The 24,583-nt window shown below is 38.0% G+C and overlaps 1 long non-coding RNA gene across 1 annotated transcript in view; it reads right to left on the reverse strand.

The window, feature by feature from the left end:
* Positions 1–250: 250 nt before the first annotated feature.
* The window catches only part of LOC123634965, a 93,485-nt gene continuing 69,152 nt past the window's right edge, over positions 251–24,583 (reverse strand). Inside the window, exon 3 of the long non-coding RNA XR_006734027.1 lies at positions 251–279. This is a non-coding gene — a long non-coding RNA (uncharacterized LOC123634965). The remainder of the gene's footprint in view (positions 280–24,583) is intronic.

A 24,583-nucleotide genomic window follows, 5' to 3' on the forward strand; every position in this document is an offset into this window, starting at 1 on the left:
TAAAGCTCTTAGCACCAAGCCTGACACTTGGTAAGCTCTCAGTAAGTGTCACCTATTGTTATGTTTCTCAGAAGGACATCTCCTTCCTGACCTCTGGGTCTCTATTACTGACCAAGCTTGTCTGACTTCCTCTGCTTTCAGAATAAATTCTCTTCTAGGAGTTTCCTTGTTCCATCATGCAAACAGAATCTTTCTGGGCCTTCTCATCCATCGGCCACACATGCTCAGATGTGTTTAGGTCCATTGTGGAAAGCGCTTAGATGTAGGCTAAGACCGCTTCTACAAAAATGAAAGTTGAAAGTAATAGATAAGATGAACATCACCAATTAATACATATGCGGTAGATTGCCCCACAATAAACAGACCAGCTCAATTTTGAATGCTCCAACACCTAAATAAGCCAATTAGCAAAAATATCGGGGTGAGTTATAGCTAAATCTCATTACTTAATTTTCTGCTGATCTTAGGTATTACCTCAGTTTCCAGTGAGAAAGGGAACATTTGTTCTTGGCACATACTGCAGTATTTTTAATCAACAAATATTTATTGGGCATCTATGTTCTGAAAAGCATTGAGCCCGGCATTATAGAGGAAGCAAAGATGAACAAGACACATAGCTATTTTTAAGGAGGAAGGAAAAAAGAAGGTAGGTGCCCAGACAGGATATAAAAAGTGCTATAGAAGATGTACAGAAATGAGGTCTGAGAGAACACAGACAGAGTTTGTATTGCTTCAGAAATGCAATCAGAAATGGCTCCAAGTAGCTTTTTGGCTGCATCTTAAAGGATGGATAGGATTTCAACAGGATGAAATGGCCATTCTGTGATGAAATTAAACAATAAGAATAATGGTTTCTGTTAGGAAATAGCCAGAGGTATAGTTGACCAAAGCACGGGGCTTGTGACTGAGAATAGGGAGTACTGAGGCTAGAATTAGATCAACCTGAAAACACGTGAGGGTCCATCCAGGGCTAACCTTTTGCCTCATACATGAGGAAACTGAATCGCAGGGAGATTAAGTGCCTTTCCCGTGTCACACAGCTAATGGCTGAGCCAAGATGCCCCTCAGCTCCTCAGCGTCCTAGGCTGGTTCACTTTCCATTACATAATAGTTGGGGACAGATAATGGATGAAATTGAATACCGCACTAAGGTTCTTGTTTTTCCTCTGTAAGAAGTGATTTGACACTGGAAAACTTTGAGCAGCAGAGTATCACAGTCAGGATATAAAAGTCTGATTCAAGCGGCACTGTGACAGGGGAAACAAAGAAGGAAGAGCCTGGAAGCAGGAAGGCAAATAAAACCTTGCTGCGATTGCTCTGGGCCTGAACCAGGGCAGTGGCACTCAATGTCTTGGATGGCACAGGTGAAAGGGCAACCAAAATGACTGGGAGGAGAAGTAGAGAAGAGAAATGAGAAATGTCAAACTGGACCCAAAGGGTTTTGGCAAACACCCACTGAGTGCCTCCTTTGTATGAAATACGAAAGAGCAATTGCTTCTGCCTTTATTTTTCACCTAATTATATCTCTATAGACCGAATACATTACCCTTTTGTACCTAGAAGAGACAGAGTATAGCAGAAAGAACACTGTGCTTGATCCCAGATCTGCTGCCAACTCCTTCCCAGGACCTAGCAAGTCACTTCTCTGATCTCCCCTTGTCCAATTCTGTAATATGAGGCATTGCCTGGGTGATGGCTAAGGTCTCTTCCAACTCGCATGACAGTGGTTGTAAATCTCAGATGTGAGAAGGGGCACAGGGGCCAAGGGCTGCCAGGCAAAAAGATCCTTCCACCTGGCACAAAATTAGTATACGCATCTTTGGAGTTGAAGGGGCACAGGTTTGAAGAAGAACTTGTTCTCCTGTCTGAGCTCAAGGAGAATCCTGCTTGGTTTTCCTTTATCCTCCCTGAACTCTGAAGTTAAGCACATGGCCTAATGAGGTGGCAGAAGAGGCTCCAGAAAGATGTACCAGAGCAGTCTGCCTCCAGCAGCAAGGTCCAGAAATAGCACACCCCAGGCAGGAGTTTGCCCTGATGCTGCCCTTCTTGATAGTCTGCTCAGCAAGTCACTGAGGTGTCAGCTGCCACTGGCTACATAGCAGGCAGTCAATCAAGGAATGGTCTTCAGCCCATGCGTACCTCTCATTGAGTGTAAGGCTTTCTGAGTATTGAGGAAGACCTTCTACTTTTCACTCCGTTATCCATAGCTTTGTGTCAGGCACCTGTGACTAATCAATGCTTTACATCAGCTCCCAGCATCTTCTATACTCACCACGGTGAGTCACAAAACAGAGCTCCAAGCACACAATCTTCTGAATAGTTTTTCTTCTTCTGAGACAATGCATGTGCCCTACAGCACAATATGACAGATATATCCTTCAGTATCAGATAATCAATTATGCAGAATGCTTCATTAACAAAAACCACCAGAGTCAATGGCCAGGGTCAACACAACGTGGTTTATCTGTGCTTGAATTCACTGACCCCTCCCACTCTCCTTGTCAAGTGATATCAACGAACAGATTCATCAAGAATAATGGCCAGATGTTTGCTCATTAATGATCCTTCCATAATCAGAAATGTGATGACCACAGGACACTTAATCTCGTCAATTTTTGTGACAGAAAACATGCTTAATTTATCACCTTTGCAGAAAACGGAGCTCATGTTCACCCAATCCAAACAAGAAAACAAAAATAACTATTTAGAATTTATTCTTATTTGCAACATAAGCTTTGCATAGTCGGCCAAACTGCTTCTGCTTCTTACACATCCCTGTAAACATAGTGTTGGAGACTTGAACAAAGAGCTCCCAGACAACGCTCCAACTGTTGAGCCGGGCTGAGTGTTGTGCAAGAAGGAACTATAATGTGATCGATGCCAGACTCCTCAGCCTGGCCTCCAGGCTTTCCCTCAGCGGCTCTGCCTCACCTTCACAGTAGGGACACCTCAAGCCAGTTTCTGCCACTCTCAGTGCTGATAATCACCTCTGCTTTTAATCATGCCCTCTGGCAACCTAAATGTCACACAGACTACTGAGCTCCTGTTAAGGTGTGTGTGTGTGTGTGTGTGTGTGTGTGTGTGTGTGTGTGTGTGTGTGTGTGTGTGTTCCCCTCAGAACTGACATTAGCCACAATGTACTTTTCTTCTCCAAATCTAGATGTGATACAGTCTACCATATACAATCATGCTGTATTCAGTGTCATCTGGTCATTGAATACAGCATCATCTGGCTGTTTCATGTCCTATATCCCCAGCTGAGTCAGGGAGAATCTGAGTGTCAACTAGCTAGTATTTTCCACAGTTGATGAATTGGGTGAAGATATAAGAAATCTCCATAAAGACAACAGGAAAGATGGAAAGAATTTGTAATCTGAAGTTAAGAACTAAGCTTGAAATTATAACTCAGCTTTCTACCAGCTTTGTAACTGTGGAAAAATTATTTAACCTCTCTGGGCCTCAGGTTTTTCACGTATGAAATGAAGCTTCTTTGAGGACCAATAAAAATAGCATGTAAAGAGACTGGAATGGTGCCTAGTACATAGTAAGCACTCAATAAAAATGTCAGTTTCCATTGCCTTTTGAATAATCCAGTAAAAAGACTAGAACCTATACAATCAATCTCTCGCCTCTCTCTGTCTGTATCACACACACAGAGTCTTACACAAACAATGTCCAGCAGATGAGGATAAAGAAGAAACAAAAGTTTTGAAACATAAAAAGTACACATATGACTTAATGTTGGATTTTTTTAAATATCATCAGAATTTTCTCAGTCTAGAAAGGATACAAATACAAATGTCAGAGCCATGTCCTGTAAGTATTGCCAATAAAACTGCAAAATGTGGCTGTCCCATTAGCTCATGACTCTGAAAGTGTTACACGTTTATTTTTAACAGTAAACAGTCACTTTATTGGTTTATTTTTTCTTAACATTATTAATAATTTTTTATCAATATTTTAAAGTCAAAGTTGTTTCTCTAACCGTTAATGTATAAACTAAAACCCAGAGTCTCAAAGTTTTCTTTGCAAAGCCAAACAACTTAGGAGACTAATTTAGTTTTCAACTGAGTTTTCATTCCAGAAATAACAGAGATACAATAGACAAAGAGAAATAAAAAGAATAAAAGTATACTGCAAGAGATAGTGTGGTTCCATATTCCCTCATTGCCTTGGGTAATGTTGTAAAAAGACCTCAAAATGTAACACTCACAACCAGGAAAGTTTAACGGAAGCAGCAGAAAAAATACCATCCTTTCTCCACATCTATCCCTATGTATGAGATTGTAGCAATATTTAATATCTTGGCATTCTCCCACTTTGGGAACTGAGAAATATCCCTCTTGTTGCTGCCACTCAGCTAACACCAGAAGCCAAGAGAAAGCTTTCTCTCCTCTTTAACCTCACGTGTCAGTGGCTGATGCCTATTCAATGCTCCAGTTTTATCCATCACGCTACTGTCTTCACCTAAGGCTGCTATTATGAAAATAAATGTTAAGGATGAAAGACTACATGCTGTGAAAGACTAAAAAGGGAAGAGGAAGACAGACAAATTCCTAAATACTAGAAAATATTTATATGTGTAAAGCCATCAAAAATACCAGGATTGGAGCAGGGACACATGAAAGAAATGAGCTTTTGCACTGCAGATCTGTTTATTTGGCAACTTACTACAAAATGTTATTAGGAAAATTTTGATTATGCATTCCTAGATTTAAATTTACAATGCTGGCACCAAATGACATTAATCTATGTATATAATAAAACAGCAAGTCCTTAATGAATATCTACAAACCTCATCAACAGCACTGCTATTAACTGAACTGGCTCATCGGAAATTGACACCTCTATCTGTCCACTTGCTTGTGCCAAGATATTGTTCCGTCAGCCTCTCATCCCATTTGCTGCAATTCATTACCACCTCCTCTCAATTCTACTTTCCAAACACATCTCTAACCCATTCAATCCTCCTGGTCTTCACTCTGGCCAGCCTAGTCCTGGCCTCCGTTACCTTTAAGATGGACTTCCCCAGCGGATGTCTAACCTCTCTCCCACTCCATTCTCCAAAAGTAGCCAGAATGATGTGTATCAAATGCAAGTCTGATTATGTCACTTGCTATCTTCAAATCCCTTTAACTTCTTCCTGACATTTCTCAGAAAAAAAAAAAATGTCAAAATTGTTAAAAAAAAAAAGAACCTGCACGTTTCTGCATAAGCTGGCCATCCTCCCTCTCCAACTTCTTTTCTCTCCCTCACCCCCTCTGTCACTCTGCTTCTTCTCACTGGCCTGCTCTCTTTTCCTCAAATGTGCCAAGTTCATTCTTATATGCCTTGTGCACACTGGGCCCTCCACTGGAACACAGGGCTGCCAGTCCTAGCGCCTTTGTCTAGCTAACTCCCGCTGAGACTTTCAGCTCTGGCTTGAGTGTGTCCTCTCAAGGAGACCTTTCCTGATCCCAGAGTCTAGTTTAGGGTCTCTTATGTCCTCTAATGCCATTAGTATATTTTCTTCAAGGCACTTGTATTGCAGTCATACAGCTATTTATGCGATTACGGATGAAATGCCTGTATCTACCACTGCACTTTAAGCACCATAAAGGCCAAGACTGGCTCTTTTGTTTGTCAGTCTATCCCAGGACTATCACAACGTCCAGCACAAGTAGCAGTGCTTTGTTGGACTAATTCGTAGGTAAATTCCTTTTGCTTCTCTTTAATCAAGCAGCTACATTCCCACACAGCCATACTCCTGCTAATCTATGGCTTCCATTTTTTAAGCATTTACTGTATGCCAGGCACTGCGACAAGCATTTCACATACCTTATCTTTCTGGCAACTCTACAATGTAACACAGTTATCATCCCCATTTTATAAATAAGGAAGCCAAGCCAGTCCAGGTGACAGGTCAATAAAACTGAGATTCCAAGCAAAGCCTTTCAGGGTCCCCTGCCCATATTCTTAAGCAATTCACTGTACTCCCTTGCAAGTGGAGTGATTTTTTAAAATTTTTATTTATATAAATTCATGGTCTACAAGTGTAATTTTGTTACATGCATAGATTGAGTAGTGGTGAAGTCAGGACACTTAGGGTATCCGTGACCAGAATAATATCCATTGTACCCATTCAGTAATTTCTCACCATCTACCCCTCCCACACTCCCACCCTTCTGAGTCTGCAATGACCATTATTTCACACTGCACATCCGTGTGTACACATTATCTAGTTCCCAGTTACAAGGGAGAACATGAGATATTTGTCTTTTCATGTCTGAGTTGATTCACTTAGGATAATGGACCCCAGTTGCTGCAAAAGGAGGCTGATTGAACCGCATGGGGTTAGGGGAAGGCGCAGGAAGAACATGTTTTGTTAAAAGTTGCCAGCATTTGGCTATCCATTGTGACTGTTTCACATTATACTGAAGCAAGTTGTTTTTATCTGTATTTGTCATTTCCATTGGTGGTTCCTCTTATCACACCATACTGAAGGGGGAAAAATATGTTCCTAGCTTCCAGAGGATGTTAAGCCACAGGCAGGGATGAATTGCAGCCTGCCTCTTCCTGCTGTTTCAGTTTATTTGTTTGTTTGTTTGTTTGTTTGTTTTCAATATGAACATACAAGATTTCTCCTTTACTGCCCTTAACAATGGTCTCCCTGCTTGGCATCGTTGCTGGCTAGAGATTGTAGATGACGGAAACAGCAGTATAAAAGTGAGGGATTCACACCGTGGAAAAGGAAATGGTGATGTTTCCAAGCGAAATTAAATCCACTCTAGTTTGGCTTTAATTTAAATTTTGAATGATGTTGTTTAATTATTTTTTTAAAGGACAACGAATTCCCCTACCACAGGATTATCTCAACCTGCAACCTTATCCATTAAAAATCCTGGTAATAGCTAACCCCTCTGTCTTATAAAAATGCCTTCAGGCCTTTGTGCCTCCCAAACTGTTCCCTTGGTGACAAGTCTGTTCCCTGGGTGATAACTGATGGATTCCTTCCTAATGTCACTCAGATACTGACTTTAATCTGAAGAAAGGCTTTAGCTCCTTTTGAGGCATTAAAAACAGAATGCAATCACGGCTCTCCTGAGGATGAGAAATGGAACTTTCTTGTAAGCAAGGAAAAGCCCCATTCTGTGCTGAAACTTCAGGCAAATGCCTGTAGAGTCGCTTTGGAGAAATATTTCCATGCCCTTGTCTCTTCTGGCTAGTTCTGCCCTATGTCTGGACTCGGAACAGGGAGGAGCGCAATATCTGCTTTTCCCAGAAATGTCATTAGTGACTATGATTAGCCTCCCCTCATCACTAAAGTGACGGTATTTCATAATCCTGGAGAGAACCTTAACACTACACATCCTGTTTTGCCAATTTATGGAAGAGAGGCTTATTTTTGTATTAATCTGTTTTTGTGGGAGGATTTAACTGCTATCGACAATACCCTTTGGTATTTATTGTTTATTTATAAAAATGTTTATTTTTTTGTGTACTGTTTTCTGCCTACTAAATATCAGATGTTTCAAGAGGAAAAAATTAAAGCAATTAAAAACTTTGAAGCTAGCCATAACCATTTTTACAATAAAATTATTTTTCTCTGATTTCCTACAGTTGATAAAAAAAAAAAAAGCCTAGGCCACAGGAGTTGATAAAATTGATGTCTACCTAAAACTATTAATATTTTTTACAAGAATTATTAGGAGGAAACAAGATATCCTAATGTTAAATGTCCATTCTGGCCACTGTTCTGAGAATTCTATATTATTTTGTATAGAGTCTTTTAGGTAGGCATGCACCTGGTACATATGTTAGCTTTCTAAATTAAGCTTTTTAGCATCACAGTTGAGGTTTCATTTTAACAGCCTATTTTAGATGCCTTGATATAACTTCAATCATTGCTGCCATTAAAAATAGGATTTGGGGACTTCATGTGTGCCATATAAGAATGCTAAATTTTTATTATTACAAAATTCAAAATCTTAAAGCCACAGATTAATATATTAATGTGCTACCCGATAGAGGTTTTAGTACTCCCTTCCCACTTGCATAGCAACATTGTTAACTCTTCCAGCTCTTTTTCATGATCCCACAATAAGTAATCACCTGCCAACTTTCTCTTTTTTTTTAATTTCAGAATATTATGGAGGTACAAACGTTTAGGTTATATATAATGCCTTGGCACCTCCCAAGTCAGAGCTGCAAGCATGCCCATCCCCTAGACAGTGCACACGGCACCCATTAGATGTGAATGTACCCATCCCCTCCTCCCCCCTCCCACCTGCCCAACACTCCATGAATGTTACCTCCATATGTGCATGTAAATGTTGATCAATTAGTACCAATTTGATGGTGAGCACATGTGTTGCTTGTTTTTCCATGCTTCTGCTACTTCACTTAGTAGAATAGGCTCCAGCTCCATCCAGGATAATACAAGAGGTGCTAGTTCACCATTGTTTTTTGTGGCTGAGTAATTCTCCATGGTCTATATATACCACATTTTATTAATTCACTCATGTATTGATGGGCACTACTTTCTCTTAATGTGTCCTAAATTAATATTGCAGGGAGACAAAGAAACACTGAGACATTGTATCGTTAGTGGCAAGGAAAGGAGAATTGTGAATCCAGTAGTAAAAAAAGAGAAGAATCTAAATTCTAACCTGGCTCTCTTTCTCATTTCTTTGGCCATATTATGTTGAGCCTTCAGGACCAGCCTTTTCTCTGATTATGGCCTGTTATCTACAGCGGTTTTTGTTTTTACCTTATTACAATCGAGAGAAGCAATGTTCGTATAGTACTTTGGCTCTCCAATTATGAAGGCAATGGCTTAGAAGCAACATTTTGATAACACCACATTATGGGTAGAGAATATATTTTATCTTAGTTGTCACTCTATTGATGTTTCCCGAAGTCACAACAGTTATTAGTAGACAAGAATGATAAAGGTGACCAAGGTGAGAAATACAGGGGCAGAGATATTCTTCACCATTTTTGCTTATCTTCTGCTTACTCATTTGTTTATCAGTACAATGTGTGCTTAATAAATTGGTGCTTAACAAAAACTTTATGAATGAATGAGGGGGAGAACAGGGAGGTGACTGGAAATTATAACTGGCTATAACACTTTCTGCCTCCTGAGAGAATAACATAAATTCCCTCTGGAATTTAGCAGGGCACATTGATGGGCCATTTGGTTGTGGGGGCAAGAAAAGCTCAAAGGCTGAAAAGAGAAATGAAAAGAATTACATTTCTCTATATAATTAAGTACAAGCTTAGGTGTTTCCAGAATGATCAGGAAAATGAAATGGGTTTCCAGAGAGAGAGAGAGAATAGAGAAACTCAGCCAGGTGTGAAAACTGGTATTTTATATGGGTGAGCCATTGAGAATGGCCCAGGGACTTTTTAGAATGTGGTAAAATTTCAATTTTAAATTTTTTGCATATGGGTTGCAATGTAATACATTGCCCACAAACTTCAATATATGACTGCTAATCACAGAGCCTTGGCTCACAGATACGTTGGGACACAAAGGACTCTAAATATCATCCAGTTATGGAGAACCATTGGAAAACAACTACAACATATCTGTGATGATGAGATGATCCACAATTAAATGAATTCAATGGAGGCAGAAATCTGAAGCCAAGAAAGACTAAGAGAAATGTAAACGATCCAAGTCAACCCATAGAAATAGAGAAAGATATTTCAAAAGTCAGGATACTCCCACATATACCTGTGTTACAGGTAGTACAAATATTATTTTCTTCCGATTTATATGTGTTCCCAGTCTTCCTAATATTATCAGTATAAGTGGCATGTAAACCACAAACATGAGGAGCAAACCTATACTATACTATATAACATTTTGTTGCCTCTATTTAATTATGGGTTTTGTTTTGGTTTTTTTTGGTGGTTGTACAAGGGTTTTCATTTACATACATAAATAACATAAATATAATTCTATATTTAAATCTCACAATAAGACTATGTAGTAGGTATTTTTATATCCATTTTAAAGATATGAAAACATAGATTCAAAAATTAAACAACTTGTTCAAGAGTTACATTGACAATAAGAGATGGAGTGAGGGATCGAACCCATTACTGTCTGACTCCAAGGACTATTTTGAAATGAGCTCAAAGAAAGGGAGGTGTTTGTTTCAGGAGGAAAAATAATTATTTCCCCTCCCGAATCAATCGCTGATCCTGAGAGGAAGTCGGTCTGTGAAACAGAAGGCTCTGTCTCTCTTTTGGGGAAAACTATGGGCCCCACTGGCCAAATAAAGAAGAGAATTCTTGAGTCTTTCCTGTAACATTCAGAATACCTGAAACAAGTTAGAGTAGCTCTGATGACGACCAGACAAGAAGGAGCATAGCAATGTGGTTGAAGATCATCTTGAGGCCCATTGGTTCACTGTGCAGAACTGGGTTCAGATCCCACTGCAATATTCACCTCTCTGTGTCTCTGTTTCCTAATATGAGAATCAGGTATTATTATCCTGTCTACCTCCCAGAGTTGTTTTGACAATTAAATGAGATAATGCAGCTAGATTACTGGGTATATATATATATATCAAATAAAGCTACTGATGAAGAGAATGATATACAATATCACCCCTCCAGCTGAAATGAACAAAAGTGTCCCTGATTCTAGCACGAAATTCCTTCAGAAGCATTGTGGAACTATAGATTATGATAACTACTTTAGGGTATAATTTTTATGGATTTCGCTTTCTTTTTTTAAAAATTCCTCCTGATATGTTGAACCAGAAGTCTTTTCAAGTGAATAATAAAAGGCTTTCCAGTAAGATCTTTATTTCAGTATTTTTGGTGAAGGCTCAAGGCAAGAAAACCTAATAAAGACAAACTGAGTCCAACACATTATGTACGTAATGACGGCAAAAGCAGCAGGTTACTAGTAACAATCTTTATCCTACCTTGTCTGTTCAAATAGTGCAGTCATTTGAGGAACAGAGTACTCTAAATATTGCCGCACCCAAAGGACCAAGGATGTAGGAAGAAACGTTTCCTGAGTAGCATCACTTTTATGAGTTCCCCCTGCCACACTAGGAAAATCATAGCAAAATCCGAGTTAATTAACATAAAGTAAATAAATGAATATTCCCATATAGGTCATGAAGAGAGTGAGAAAAATGTCACCTATTCCTTATCTCACTGACAAAGACACTTTTAAAAAACAAGCAGACATGCTGCTGATTTCCAGGTGTGTTTAACTAATTGGAACAACACTGAATTTTGAATAGATCCCTCTGTCTGCCAAGGGCCATGTTTTGCCACCCAGAAATATAACTGCTAATGTGAATCCAAGCAGTGCACTCAGAGCCATCTCTGCCTTGCAGAAGAGACATAGAACCCACAGGGAAGATGTGGTCTGTCTCCTTAACAGACGGACTCCAATTTAGCCATCACTTCTCCAGCGGGTTAAGCAACAGTGACATATTAAGGTGATGAAAAAAATGTACTTAGGAAATAATCAATTTTCACTGCTGTATGGTACTTCTGAAAGGTTGTTACTGTAATAAAATTAGGATGCCACTTTATTATTGCAGTGAAAGTAATTTTATTTACTTTTTCAGTCAACACATACACACAGGGCGGTGAGAGCAATCAGCCGCTACACTTGTTAGCTCACTGATTAAATATGTTGTCACCTAACTCTGAACTAATTAAAGGGAATTGAAGCTGTTTGTGCATTAGCCAATGTGGTATTAACTTTGTTAACTGGGGTTTTTGAGCTTGCTTACTCTTCTGCCATGTTTTTTTAAATCACTTTTCTTTTTCACTAGCAATTTCATCCAGAGTTACTACAACTTGCTAAGAGCCATCATTGAATCTTTGGGGTATATTATGTATATAATAGCCATACATATCTCTTGTCATATGATTATGACAGAAATAGATAAGATAGATAAGTACTGGAAAACTGTAGAAATCATAAATATAAAATTAATTCATGTAAGTTTTAACTATTTTTTTCCCTACGAGATGCCTCCCTTTATGAGTAGACCTCTGTGTTTCAACAGAAGTAAACTTATAAATCTATTCAAGGAATGGCATCAAAGAGCTGATTCTAGAACCAACCTGAATCCTGGGTACTCTGTGACCCCATCTGCAGCCTCTGAAGTCAGCTGTTTGAAAGTATCCTGGCCAATGATATTGCCACTATGATCCTATATTTAATAGCCCTATAATCCAGGTACCCCAGTACCCTAAAGTTGATTGAGTTGATTTGTCTATTTCCAAAAGCAGATCAATGTCAGAGGTTGTTTTACCCAAAATGCTAGCCCCAAAGCACTTGACGTTGTTTTGTTTATTCCTCATGCTAGTGATAAAACAACTTTAAGGCTTCAGGGATCCAAAAGAGAAACTCTTATAGTACTTCAAAGGAAGAAGAAGGAAGGGAGGAAGGCAGGAAGGAAGGAAGACTTAGAATAAGAGCAAAAGTTGAAACACCTAGCTGTTCCAAATCACCAGGTTAATTTACCCAAATGAGAAAATACAGTACTTTGTATTCATATTATGTTTTTGACTTTCTCAAAGCACTTCCATGTATATCAGCCTGTGGAATCCACGAACTGATTTCTTTATAAAGGGAAAGGACATAAGTAATCTAGGGTGTTTCTAGACATTGCAAGACAAAAAAGCTGTTGGGTTTAATTAAAGGAAAAGTGCCCAGAAGAGACTCATACCAGGGCTAATCAAGCAGCATGCAGGTTATCAGGAGGAGAAAACACCTGTCCATTTAAATTGCTGAGAATTCAACAGTTTAAATAATGTAGTAGCAATTCTAAGCAAGACAAAATGTACAGGAATCAGCTGGAACCACTTTTAGTCAAGATTGATTAATTTAGTTTTCACGGCATTAGCCAGCCAAACAATTAAACAATGATTTTTCAACTCTGACTCACTGTATTGACTTAAAACTCATTGTATATTGTCAGTTTTATAAAATTATAAATACACAAAATAGACAATCTGGGAGCAACATAGGGCTTAATTCTGGTTGATTGTAAAACACAAGAAATTGCCCACATACACAGCATGAAATAGTAAGTGGAAAATACGTTTAGTACAGATAGTGACCAACATACTCATTGCCATGGCCTTAGGTTCATTGTTTAAGAACTGCAAGACTATGGATTAAAAACTAAGTATTCCCTAAGGATAGCTATGACAGAAACTCCGCGGTCCTTATACAAATTGGCTTAGAACAGTAGTTCTGAAACTTGCGTGTGCATAGGAATGACTTTAAGGACTTGTCGCCCCAGAGTTTCTCATTCAGTAAGTTTGTATGAGGCCCCAAACTTTGCACTTCCAACAAGTTCCCAGGTGATGGTGGTGCTGCTGGTGCAGATACCAAACCTTAAGAACCCCTGGTTTACAATTAGGAAGTGATTTGGGATCAAAGGCATTTGTATTCAGGCATGGTTCTAAACACTTTATACATGTGATATTATCCAATTCTTTCAACAGCCTTATGTGGTAGAAATTAATAATGCCTTTTAAAAAAAAATAATTTAAATTCAAGATGTTCAACAACCTGCCTAATGCTGCATGCCTAGAAAGGGGCAGAGCCAACGTCCAAAGCTAAGTCTGACTCTAAAGCCCATGCCCATCCTGCTACGCCATTCAACCCACTTCCCTGTATGGTACAGTGTTTAGTGCATGGTGAGTCCTTAATAAACATACATCAATTATAAGAAAGGAGGAAAAGGAAAATAAGTCTTTTCTTTGTCATAAGATACCTAGAAAATTTTATCCTAAAATATAATAAATATAATGTAACTATAAAAGAGTTTCTACCAAAAAAACTTTCCATAGTATTGTTGCTATGCACCTTCCATAATGTTATACCTTTTGGAAAGTATACGTGCAAAAGATTCCCCCAAATCACACAGTCATAGGTGAAGAGAGAGAAAAAGAGAATGAGAGAAAGAGAAAGAGAAAGAGAGAGGGAGGGAGGAGAGGGGAGGGGAGGGGGAGAGAGGAGAGAGAGAGCAGAGGAAAGACAATTAGTGAAGGAAGCAAATCTCCACAATGAATAAGCAATAGGGCATGGACAGAATTTTGGCTACTTCCCAAACAGAATGAAGCAGCAGGATAAAGTGAGAAATAGTACTGTACAACATTAATTGCTTTTCACATGTCTTGATGTCTAGACTTAGTTTTTCTGCAACTAACTCTGTGGCCTTGGACAAGTCACTGGACAAGATTTTCTCTAAAATCCCTTGTAGGATTAACAGATTATGATTCTGCAAAGAACACCTTGAAAACATATTTTATCAGCATCTCCAATCCTAGCAACGTATTGTTGTTTACATTGCTGTTGTCAGTCCTTAACAAAAACCAAGATGACCAGTTTTATTAATATTGTAAGGAAACTTCTCGCTGTAGAAATGGCCATCAAATCCATTTCTATACTTTATGTGGATATAGAATCTCTCCAAATTTTCCATGGGCTTTCAGACACTGTCCCGATACACCCTAGTGGCTGGCTGTTGTTAGCTGCCAACTTAATCCATCAACTGCTTTAACTGAAAGCTCTGGAGAGCTGAGGCAGCCAAAGGTATTGGACTCTCCCGGCGGAGGAGACATCCCCTCAATAGCTGTGGAGACAAGGCCCAGAATGCTTTTTCACTAAAAGGATGTAATTGCTAATGTAGTTATTGACCTGATGGATCTGTCCCAGTTTAGCTGATTTCATTAAGGCTGTTTCCTCAGCCATTTTAGGATGAAATTTCTGAGGTATCTTACTACAAAGAAAATGCCTGTCTTCTTTTTCTCCTTTTTTAAAACATGTCATTATGATTGGTTTATGATTTTTAAGGGTTCACAGTGTACTAAGCACTGCATAATACATGGTTGCAATCCCTCAGCAGTTTATACTCTAAATACACCCCACCAGTGAATGCGAGAGCAGCCTCCATATTTGAGGTACCCAAGACGTCCGTGAAAAGCTTTGTTGCTTTCATGAGTCAGTTATTTTAGGCCACTTATGGTTCATTGATCCTCTTAAACAGTTGCCTGATCATTTGCTTGTTCATCAAAATATGGGCAATGTTGCCAAATAAGCAGTTGTAGCCAAAAGCCTTGGATGTTCCTCTGGTGAAGTAGGAATTTTGAAGTCATTTCTCAGTGACAAATGAGAAGACCAAACCCCTTATTTTTAATCTGTTAGCTAATGAACGATCTCAGTGATAATAGTAATAAAATGCAGATTGTAAATCAAAGTCTGGAGTATGTTTGCCACAACATCCTAGGAAAGTTGGTGTGTTCAGAGGTGGCAGATAGCTTTGATCCAAATCTCATGAATGAAACTAAGATAGTATTACTTGCAAGGGGCAAAGAGACTTAAATAAAACAGTACCCACATACAAGCTTAATGACTTTAAGACATGCATTTTCAGGGTTGAGTCACCAAGCCCACCTCTAGCTGAGGCATGGGGTGGGCAAAGGAGTTAATGCCACGCTTCTCACCCCGGCCCTTGCCACACTGTAATTAAAGCAGTGTCAGCCTTCCACTATAAACTAGTGATATGATTTTCAGAGGTTTATGACTCAACCATAAAAATTCACTCTAGGCTGGAAACTGGCACAAGGCAATGAAACTTGAGAACACAATTTTTATAGAAGAAAATCATTTCAGCTCTTTAAAGTTATAGAAACTTTTTTTTATTTTTTTTAGTTTTCATGCTTACATAATGAAAATAAATCTGCTTTATAAATACAAATTTTCTATGAGTTCATTGAATTTCAACAATCTATGATGTTTAAAGCTTTAAAAATACGTATTTTTATGTCGCTTCCTACCCGTGAATAGAAATACATGATGCAAGCAGCTATTGAGGCTTTGGAGAATTTGAGTTGGAAGAAAGCACACAAAGGAGACCATATCTAATCCCTTTTCTCCATACAGACTAGCTCCCTGAAGAAGCTTTTCTTCCCCTTACTTCTTTCTGCACATTATTGACAGGTTAAGCCTAATTTCTTCCTTGGGTTTCTCAAGAATTCTTTTTAAAATCTGTAACACTTTCAAGGATATGGTAATATCCATTCTAGTTGGAAACAAAAGGGAATTCTACCTTTATTAAATGTCTGTTGAAGAATCTGTGGTAGGAGAGTGACATGGTTGGTTTCTCAAAGGCCACTGATCAAAAGACATGGTTTGGCTGTTGTGGTTCCCCCTTGGCAAGGAAGACTCTATTTTGGAGCAATGGAACCAGGAGAATGAATGGATTTTTCAGATGTAGAGTTACAAGCCTAGTCTTGCTTTAGTTTCTTTAGACAAAACACATTCTTTAAGCATGTTCCTTTCTCTGTCCTTATAAAAACTGTAAACAACAACAAAAAAATCCAGTCCTAAATTTGTTCTCCGATGAACTCTAGATATTTCCATATTAGACATACTATTTTAAATCCACTAATTTAAAATAATTTGGAAGGTACAGGACATACTATGGAAATCATTAAATGGCATTAGTTTCATATGAGCTGTCTGTCACTTCAAACAGACCCTAAAATGTATGAAGATCCATTTGTGGATTTAAAAATTCCTCCCATGAAACAGCAAACATTATTCTGAATACCAAAAAGGATAAATTCATTCTTTAAGCATGTTTCTTCCTCTATCCTTATAAGAACTGTAAACAAACAAACAAAAATCCAGTCCTAGATTTGTTCTCTGATGAACTCTAGGTATTTCCATATTAGGAATGCTATTTTAATTTTACTGACTTAATATAATTTGGAAGGTAAAGGACATATTATGGAAATCATTAAGAGGAAAAGAGAAAAAATATTAATATTTTAATTATTGTAAAAGGTGAGTGAATTAGAAGAAATAAAATAAAGTTATCATTTAATCGGCATCTATTTTATGTTGGACAGTTTGCTACTCATTTCACATTCACATACTGCACTGAAGGAAGCAAAAAAATTTCCAGTTGAAGCTGATGCTCTAAAATACGAAAAGACCCTAAATCACAGGGGTTGAGGGTGAGTAAAAGAAAGCACCAGATCACAGTAAAATTGAACATTGTATTTGAAGAATTCTCTGTTGCATTCTTGTGAGTACACATAATGTATGTACCAAGTTCACGGGCAGAAGGCCATAAGCTATCCTCAAAAAAGCACATGGGGAAGGTGAGTTCCCCTATGAAGTCAACTGGGCCATAGGTTTGCAGTAATTTATACCCTCTCAATAAGTATGAGGGCAATGAGGGAATGTGCTCTTGCATTCTGTCTCCCTCTGTTAAAACTAAACATCTCCAAACGGCAGAGCTCCATTCTGATGTACATTTTTTAAAAGTTAATCTTCCTCTCCCAGGAAAAGAATGGAATATTCCAGGTGAACAGAAGAATAATTAGACAAAACTGAAGGAGACTAAGCTTGTGGCAGCAGGCAAGAAAAATGTTTCCAATGACCCAATTTAAAGGACTATAACCTTGTAGGGCACTAAGACACAGCATCCTGTAGGACAAGTAGGAGTTCCGTGATCAGAGATGAAACAATTCAGTCTGACAACACTCTGACTTTGAGGCCAAGACCACCAACAGAGCAGGCTTGGCAAGCAGCACTTAGAATCCTTGCTCAAAGGACAGACTGGACTAGAAACCAGAATGTGCAAAAACCGCTGATTGGCCGCTGGGATTTTCAGCCACATCAGCACACACAGGAAGGAACACTGTCAACTCGGCCATCACTAAATACAACGGGCGGGGACAGAAAAATGAATGTAGCTTTATAGACCAGAGAAAAATCCTTCCCAGTGAAAAGTTTTTAAATAGCAAAAATATTTTTCTCAAGGATAGACTTTGACCTTTGTTTGTTGTTGCTTTGTGTGTTTGTTTTTTAAAGTGCTCACAATGGATATGCCAAATGAAACTAAGAACCTCACACTCTTTAATAGTATTTTTCTAAAACAAAAAGTTACTTGATCAACGAGTGCATTTGCAGCCCTTCCCACTTTCATTTCAATCTGATAGTTTGGGAAAAAGGCAGAATTGAGGAGAAATACGGCCTCTTTACATTCTGGAGTTTTTTTTGTCATCCCTGAACTTATGTAATGTTTTTCAGGTAAATTATTAATATTTTTGAGATAAGTATGCACAAATAGATTTTAAATTTTTATATTATTTTAGGCCTTTTTATTCATGAATCAATTTAGATTTTGGATCATGATTTCTATTTTGATGTTCACACCGTAGTTAGGGCAATTGTAGATAAGCTCTGAACAGATCTTTTATTCTTTATGAAAACCAGCACGGAGAAATTATCATTTAATTTTTTATATCTGAAGCTGTTCAGTTCACCTTGACTGAAAAACCTGCCGAGATTCATAAACGATATGCTAACCCAACCTCCCTGAGTCTAATCCCTCCTCCCCATTTATGTTCACAACGTCTTGGAAGCTGGAAAGGATGAGTGTGAAGTTATGAGCATGACCTTCCCTTTGCCATCTATGATACAGGCATTGTCTATTGTCTGACATTAAACTTGCAAACCTCTTCCCCATCACAGATCATGTACCCCCACCTTTCATTGCTCTGGCGTAGGATTTCTCTCCTACGGCCAGATTCCATCTCTTGGTTTCTCTTTCCAATCCTCATCAAAACCTATTCTGCAAACCGTAACCTTTGAAAAGACCAGATCAAACAAATCATCACCTACCTAACTTTCACCCATCAGATCTCTAACTAAATGCCATTCCAAGAACCTTTCCTAAAACTCCAGATTAAATGAAGTGTTGCTATTACACACTTTAAAGAACTTTATCTGATATTTTTCAGGACTCATCACAATTATGATCATATAACTCTTGTGTAATTACATGCTTAATGCCTGTCTTTCCTACTGTACTGTAGGATGTCTGGGAAAGAGAACTTGCTCTGTCTTGTTTCCTGCCTGGCACAGTGCCTGGCAAATGGTAGGCCCTCATGAACTGCTCATCATTGCTGTTAAATTAATAGTCACTGGTGACCTAAGGAATTATTCCTTACATGGAGTATTTGTCTTTTAAAAGGGAAGGAGGGAAACATGTTTATTGGTCTGCTTCGTGTCCAGTACTATGATAGGATCAAAAGCATTACCTCACTTGTCTTCTCAACACTGTGAGGTATGCATTATTATTCTTGTTTTATAAATTACCCTTGTACGAAGTCCTATAGCAAGGTTAGGGTTTAAAACCAAGTCTGCTTGACTCGTAAGTATTTTTGCTGCATCTTGTTTCTTTATTCCCAAAGAAAATAATCTCTCTGATGGAATATACAGCATTCCTTTCTGACCGTTCATTCATATTGCAGAGGTGATCACTTATGTTACCTACGAGCTTTTAACTGGTCTCATTACTTACCCTCCTGCCTCCTAAAATCCTTTGTCGACATAACAGCCAGAGTAATCTTCTTGAAATATAAATTATGTCATTCCACTCTCCTACCTTAAATCCTCCAGGTTTTCTAGTCCACCTAGAATAAAGTCCAAGCTCCTTGCAATGGCCAACAAGACACTCTATGATCTGGCCTCTGTCTGCCTTTCAGACCTCATCTCTTACCACTATCCCCTTTGATCCTAGGCCCAGTCATGCTAGTCCTTGTGAATTTCCTAGACTGCACCAAGCTCATTCCTGTCTTAGGGCTTTTGAACTCTTTTTTCCTTTTAAAATTCTGCTGTGATGATATTCACATAGCTGACTCCTTCTTGCCATTCAGATCTCAACTCAAATTTATCTCCACAGGGAAACTCCTCTGACTCCAAGTTTAAGTATAACCCTTACCTTGATCCCTACTGCTCCCCAACATGCTATGCTGAGATATTTTCTCATCTACCCAAGTCAAATCTTCACCTGGCTAACTCTTATCCTCCATGCCTCAGGCTAACTGTCACTTCCTTAGGGAAGCCATACCTGAAATTTCGGATGGAGGAGGTCTTTCAATTGTAGATTTTTTTTAAATTGTATTTTTGCTTTACTAACCTTATAATCAATTAAATATTGATGGTAAATCTTTTAACTATCTGATGTTATATTATTTATTTATTTGATTTCTTAAACTTTAATATGAACATAAGCTCCATAGAATAGAGATCTTATGGGTCTGTCTTTTGTACTGAGGCATCACCCAGAGACAAATAATTCTTCTTCATGGAATTTAGAGTATAGGAAACAGATTTTCAAATAAGAATTTAAAGTGTGATGAGAATTGCAAAAGAACAAGCAGAGAACCATGGGAGTATATAGAATAGAGAGGCACCTGTTCTAGTTTGGGTAAAAGAGAAATCAAGAAAAAGGCTTTCCAATCAAGTGATAATTACGTAGGAGTGATGTAGGTACAGTCTGGACAGTAGGGTGGGATGGTAAAGGAAGAATGTAAGAATATTCCAGCCATCTAGAAACACATGTATATCCTACACTCTGCCCAGATACCCACACACTCTCTCTCCCTTTGCCCTCTTCTCCTTGTAGAACTCACCACCATCTGAAAATACATAATTTTCTTGGTTTATGGTCTGTCCCTCCAGACCATTAAAATAACAGTTCCACGAGGTCAGAGACTTTGTCAGTCTTGCTCCCCATTGTACCCAAGTGCTTAGAACAGTGACTGTCATTTTAGAGGTCCTTGATAAATAACTTTTAAATGAATGTGTGAAAGTAAAGAAGTAAGGGTAAAATCAATGCACTAAAGAAAAATAGTATGGCTGTAACATAAGATGGGAAATGATCATGGCAAAGGATAATTTGGGCTTGGGGGCAGAACTAGTAAGCATATTAAGTAGGTGGACTTTATCCGAAAGTAATGAAAAGATATTAAGTGTTAAGCCACCTGTGTTATATTATAAGATATATGATTTTGAAACATCAGTCTAGCTAAGGTGTAGAGAATGAATTGAAGAGGAGCAAAACTGGGAGAAGAGCAGCAGTGTTGGAAAATTTTTCAGTTGTCCACATAAGCAATGATAGTCTCTTGGACTGGCATGGAGACCATGTCAATGGAAAAGAGTAATTGGATTTAGAAAGTATTTAAGTGACAGGATTGAATTGATATAATGAATAATTGGATGAAGCAAGTGAGGAGAGAGAAGTCAGCTTTGATTTCCAGGCTAAAACCATAGCTAAAGGAAGGAACCGTTGTCCAAGTAGGAAAATCACTGGAGGAGAATCAGGTTCAGTGCACAGGGTGACAAGTTCAGTTTGGCTGTGTGGATTGAAGGGAAGTCTGAGGCTTTCTAGTGGATAAGCCTGGAAGGTAGGTGGATATACAGGTAGGTTAGGCTAAAGTATACATTTAGCAATGATCTGCATTATTGTCAGTTTGTTGGTAGGTTTTATTGTCACTGTGTATTGATAAGGATCTGGATTCAAACTGCCTAAATTGGAATCTTGGCTCCCTTCTGTCTTGGCCAACTTGCTTAGTATCTCTAAGCCTCAGTTTTCTCCATGTGCAAAGTGACGTTAAAGGACCTGCTTCAAGGGTTGTTTTGAGGATGAAATGAGATAAAAGATAGAATATGTATAAAACATGGTGCCCATCAATCCATGAGTGGATTAATAAAATGTGGCATATGTATACCATGGAGTACTACTCAGCCATAAAAAATGGTGAACTAATACCTCTTGCGTTATCCTGAATAGAGCTGAAGCCCATTCTTCTAAGTGAAGCATCACAAGAATGGAAAAACAAACACCATATGTACTCACCATTAAATTCGTACTAATCAATCAAAATTTATCTGCACATATGGAAGTAACTTTCATCAGGTGTTGGGTAGGTAGAAGGGGGGAGGAGGGGATAGGTGAACTCTCACTGTCTGAGGGATGGGCACGTTTGTAGCTCTGACTCAGACAGTGCAAGGACATATATAACCAAAGCATTCATACCCCTGTAATACTCTGAAATAAAAAAAATATACCTTTAACAAAATGCTAAGACAAACGAAAAAACATAGCCTTGTATAGAGTGAGCTCTTAATAAATTTTAACAATTGTTATCTATTGTTAGATATTTTGGCATTATAATGACTACCAAATTCACGAAATTTTTTTGTTAAACAGTATAGAGATCATTCAAAGCCAACAGAATCATAGGTTAAATTTTTTCAGTCTTCATCCAAATATATATCATATCAATCATTCAATTCTTCAAGAATTGCAATACGTAAGTTCCTACTTACAGGCTGTTATCTTTAATTATTATGGCAAGTATTGACACCATCTTGACACATTCTATTTCATATTGTTTTTTAGTCTTCAAATTATGCTTTTGTCATCTTTGATAAGTAGTTATTGGAATACAAATATGAAATAATTTATGGTAAAGAAGCATTGATAGGAATTAAAGCTACATATTCTAAATTTCTGTCATAATTGTTTTTCCTAAATAAACAATGAAAATGTATTCAGAATGTAATATAAATATTCCATGGGTATATGCTAAAACCTGCCACTGAATGGTGCTTCTCTTTCTGCCTGTAATAGATAATATATGTCAAAAAGCATAAGTAACTTTATTGGCTGTCACTATCTTGCTCTTCTCTTTCATCAAAAGGCACTATGGAATGGAGTCTAAACACTAAGCAGACATATATGTATACATTTAGACATATATGTATACATGTATACAGAGTAAATTGAATGTGAATTATAAAAGCAGAATTTTTTTTAAAGATAATGAATTTCGATCTTGGAAGGAACCCTAAAAATCACATAGTCCAGGGGCTTCAGTACACAAATATAATATATCTGAGGTCTGAAAAGGTGGGATGAATTGCTTGAGATCATTCAGTACCATGTACCAGAATCATGACTAGAATTCTGGTCCCCTAACTCCCAGCCCAATGTTTCTCCACTATGCTATGATTAACACATTTGCTACTGCACTTTATTTTAAATTGATTCTGATGGAATCATGAATGTGTTTGTGCTGTTCAACAATTCATTTCTCCACCATAGTAGCTAAACAGACTCAAATCACAGTTAAACTGATTATCTTCTTTATTTAACCATATATTATAGTGTTAAAAAATAAATAATCCAAGACAGACAATTAAAAGATTCATACAGCAAGTCATTGTCTACAAAAGATTTGAAAATAAGGCTGACATCTGTTACAAAGAAGGATTAATTAGGTATCGTTTTAAATGATGAATCCTGGCTGCATTTCCCATGAGAACAGTTGGTAAATGTACTGTTCTAATTAGGGATTTGGATCAAAATATCATTTTATTCTAATCATGAAGCCTATTAAGATTTTTATTAATACTATCAGTTTTACTAACTATGTACCTCACACATGTTTATACGACAAACACAAATACTTTTCCTCTGGTGAAAAAGCAGTCTTATGAACGGTATAACATTTATAGTTGGGGGTTATTAACTTGGGGCTAAACTGCTGCATTATAATTTTTGTTTCTTTCATCATATCATGCTTTCTTTATGATATGGTATTAAATATATTATGTTGTTAAAACCTCATAAAATCCTATAGAATAAGAGACATAAAAAGCAGGGCTCTGCCAAGAGGAATGGCAGGTATGGCTTAAATTATGCGCTTGCATTCTGTATGAGGACAGGTTCCACCAAAAGTGTTTTCAAAGGGAAGTATATGCCAGGCTGCCCAGCTCTTATCTGCCATCTCCCTATTTCCACCTAAATCCGGTCACATGACTGGCCCCAGCTCATTCAGTACAGCATTTGGAAAGGCAGTGCAGATGATAGAAAGAACACAGAAATCAGAATATGAGGTCCTGAGAATCAATGCAGCTTTTGCTACTTACTAGTTCTGCCACTTCAGGCTGTTACTTAAGCCCCTAAACTCTTCACATTTTCAATTTACCATGTGTAATGTTGGGACAGTTATGATAATAATACACCCACTTCTCAAGGGTTATTATCAGAGTTAAATGAGATAGTTTGGGAGGATGACATACAGTGTTACTAAGAGGATCACTCACTCAATACATACCAAGTATCTCTCCCAGAATGTGTGAATAACTGTCTCACATTTTCCAAAAATCTACTAAATCACCAGTAGGTGGGGGAAAGAATGGAGAAAGTTAAAATATAAATATGTGCATGGGAGTAAATAAATACTAAATTGCTTGCAGAATTCTACTGATAACATGCTGATTTTGTAAATATATGATTATTATTTATGAATTTATGAATTGATGGAAAAGAGTTCTCTTAATATTAGAGCAACCACAGGTAATGACTTCTCTCTTTAAAATTTTCACTATACTGGACAGGAAGGGAAAATACCAAATCATCCAATTAAATAATCGACGTTTGGAAAGGCTGCTTACATGAGGAGGCCTGCCCTGTTGTAAATGCATCCTCACTGATGCCACTGCATGCTGTCACCTCAAAGGACGAAAAGGTAATGGTGGCTGAGATGGAGACTAGAGTCAAGGCTGAGACAGGACAGGGGTATTTGCCAAATGGATTTTTGTAAATGGAAAGGAAGGAGCCTTGCAGGAGAATGAGTGTGTGTGTGTGTGTGTGTGTGTGTGTGTGTGTGTGTGTGTGTGTGAAAGAGAGAGAGAGAGAGATTAGTTTGTCTTAAAAAAAAATCTATTGAC

This window comes from Lemur catta, chromosome 3, assembly GCF_020740605.2.
Source record: "Lemur catta isolate mLemCat1 chromosome 3, mLemCat1.pri, whole genome shotgun sequence".
NCBI classification, from domain to species: Eukaryota; Metazoa; Chordata; class Mammalia; order Primates; family Lemuridae; genus Lemur; species Lemur catta.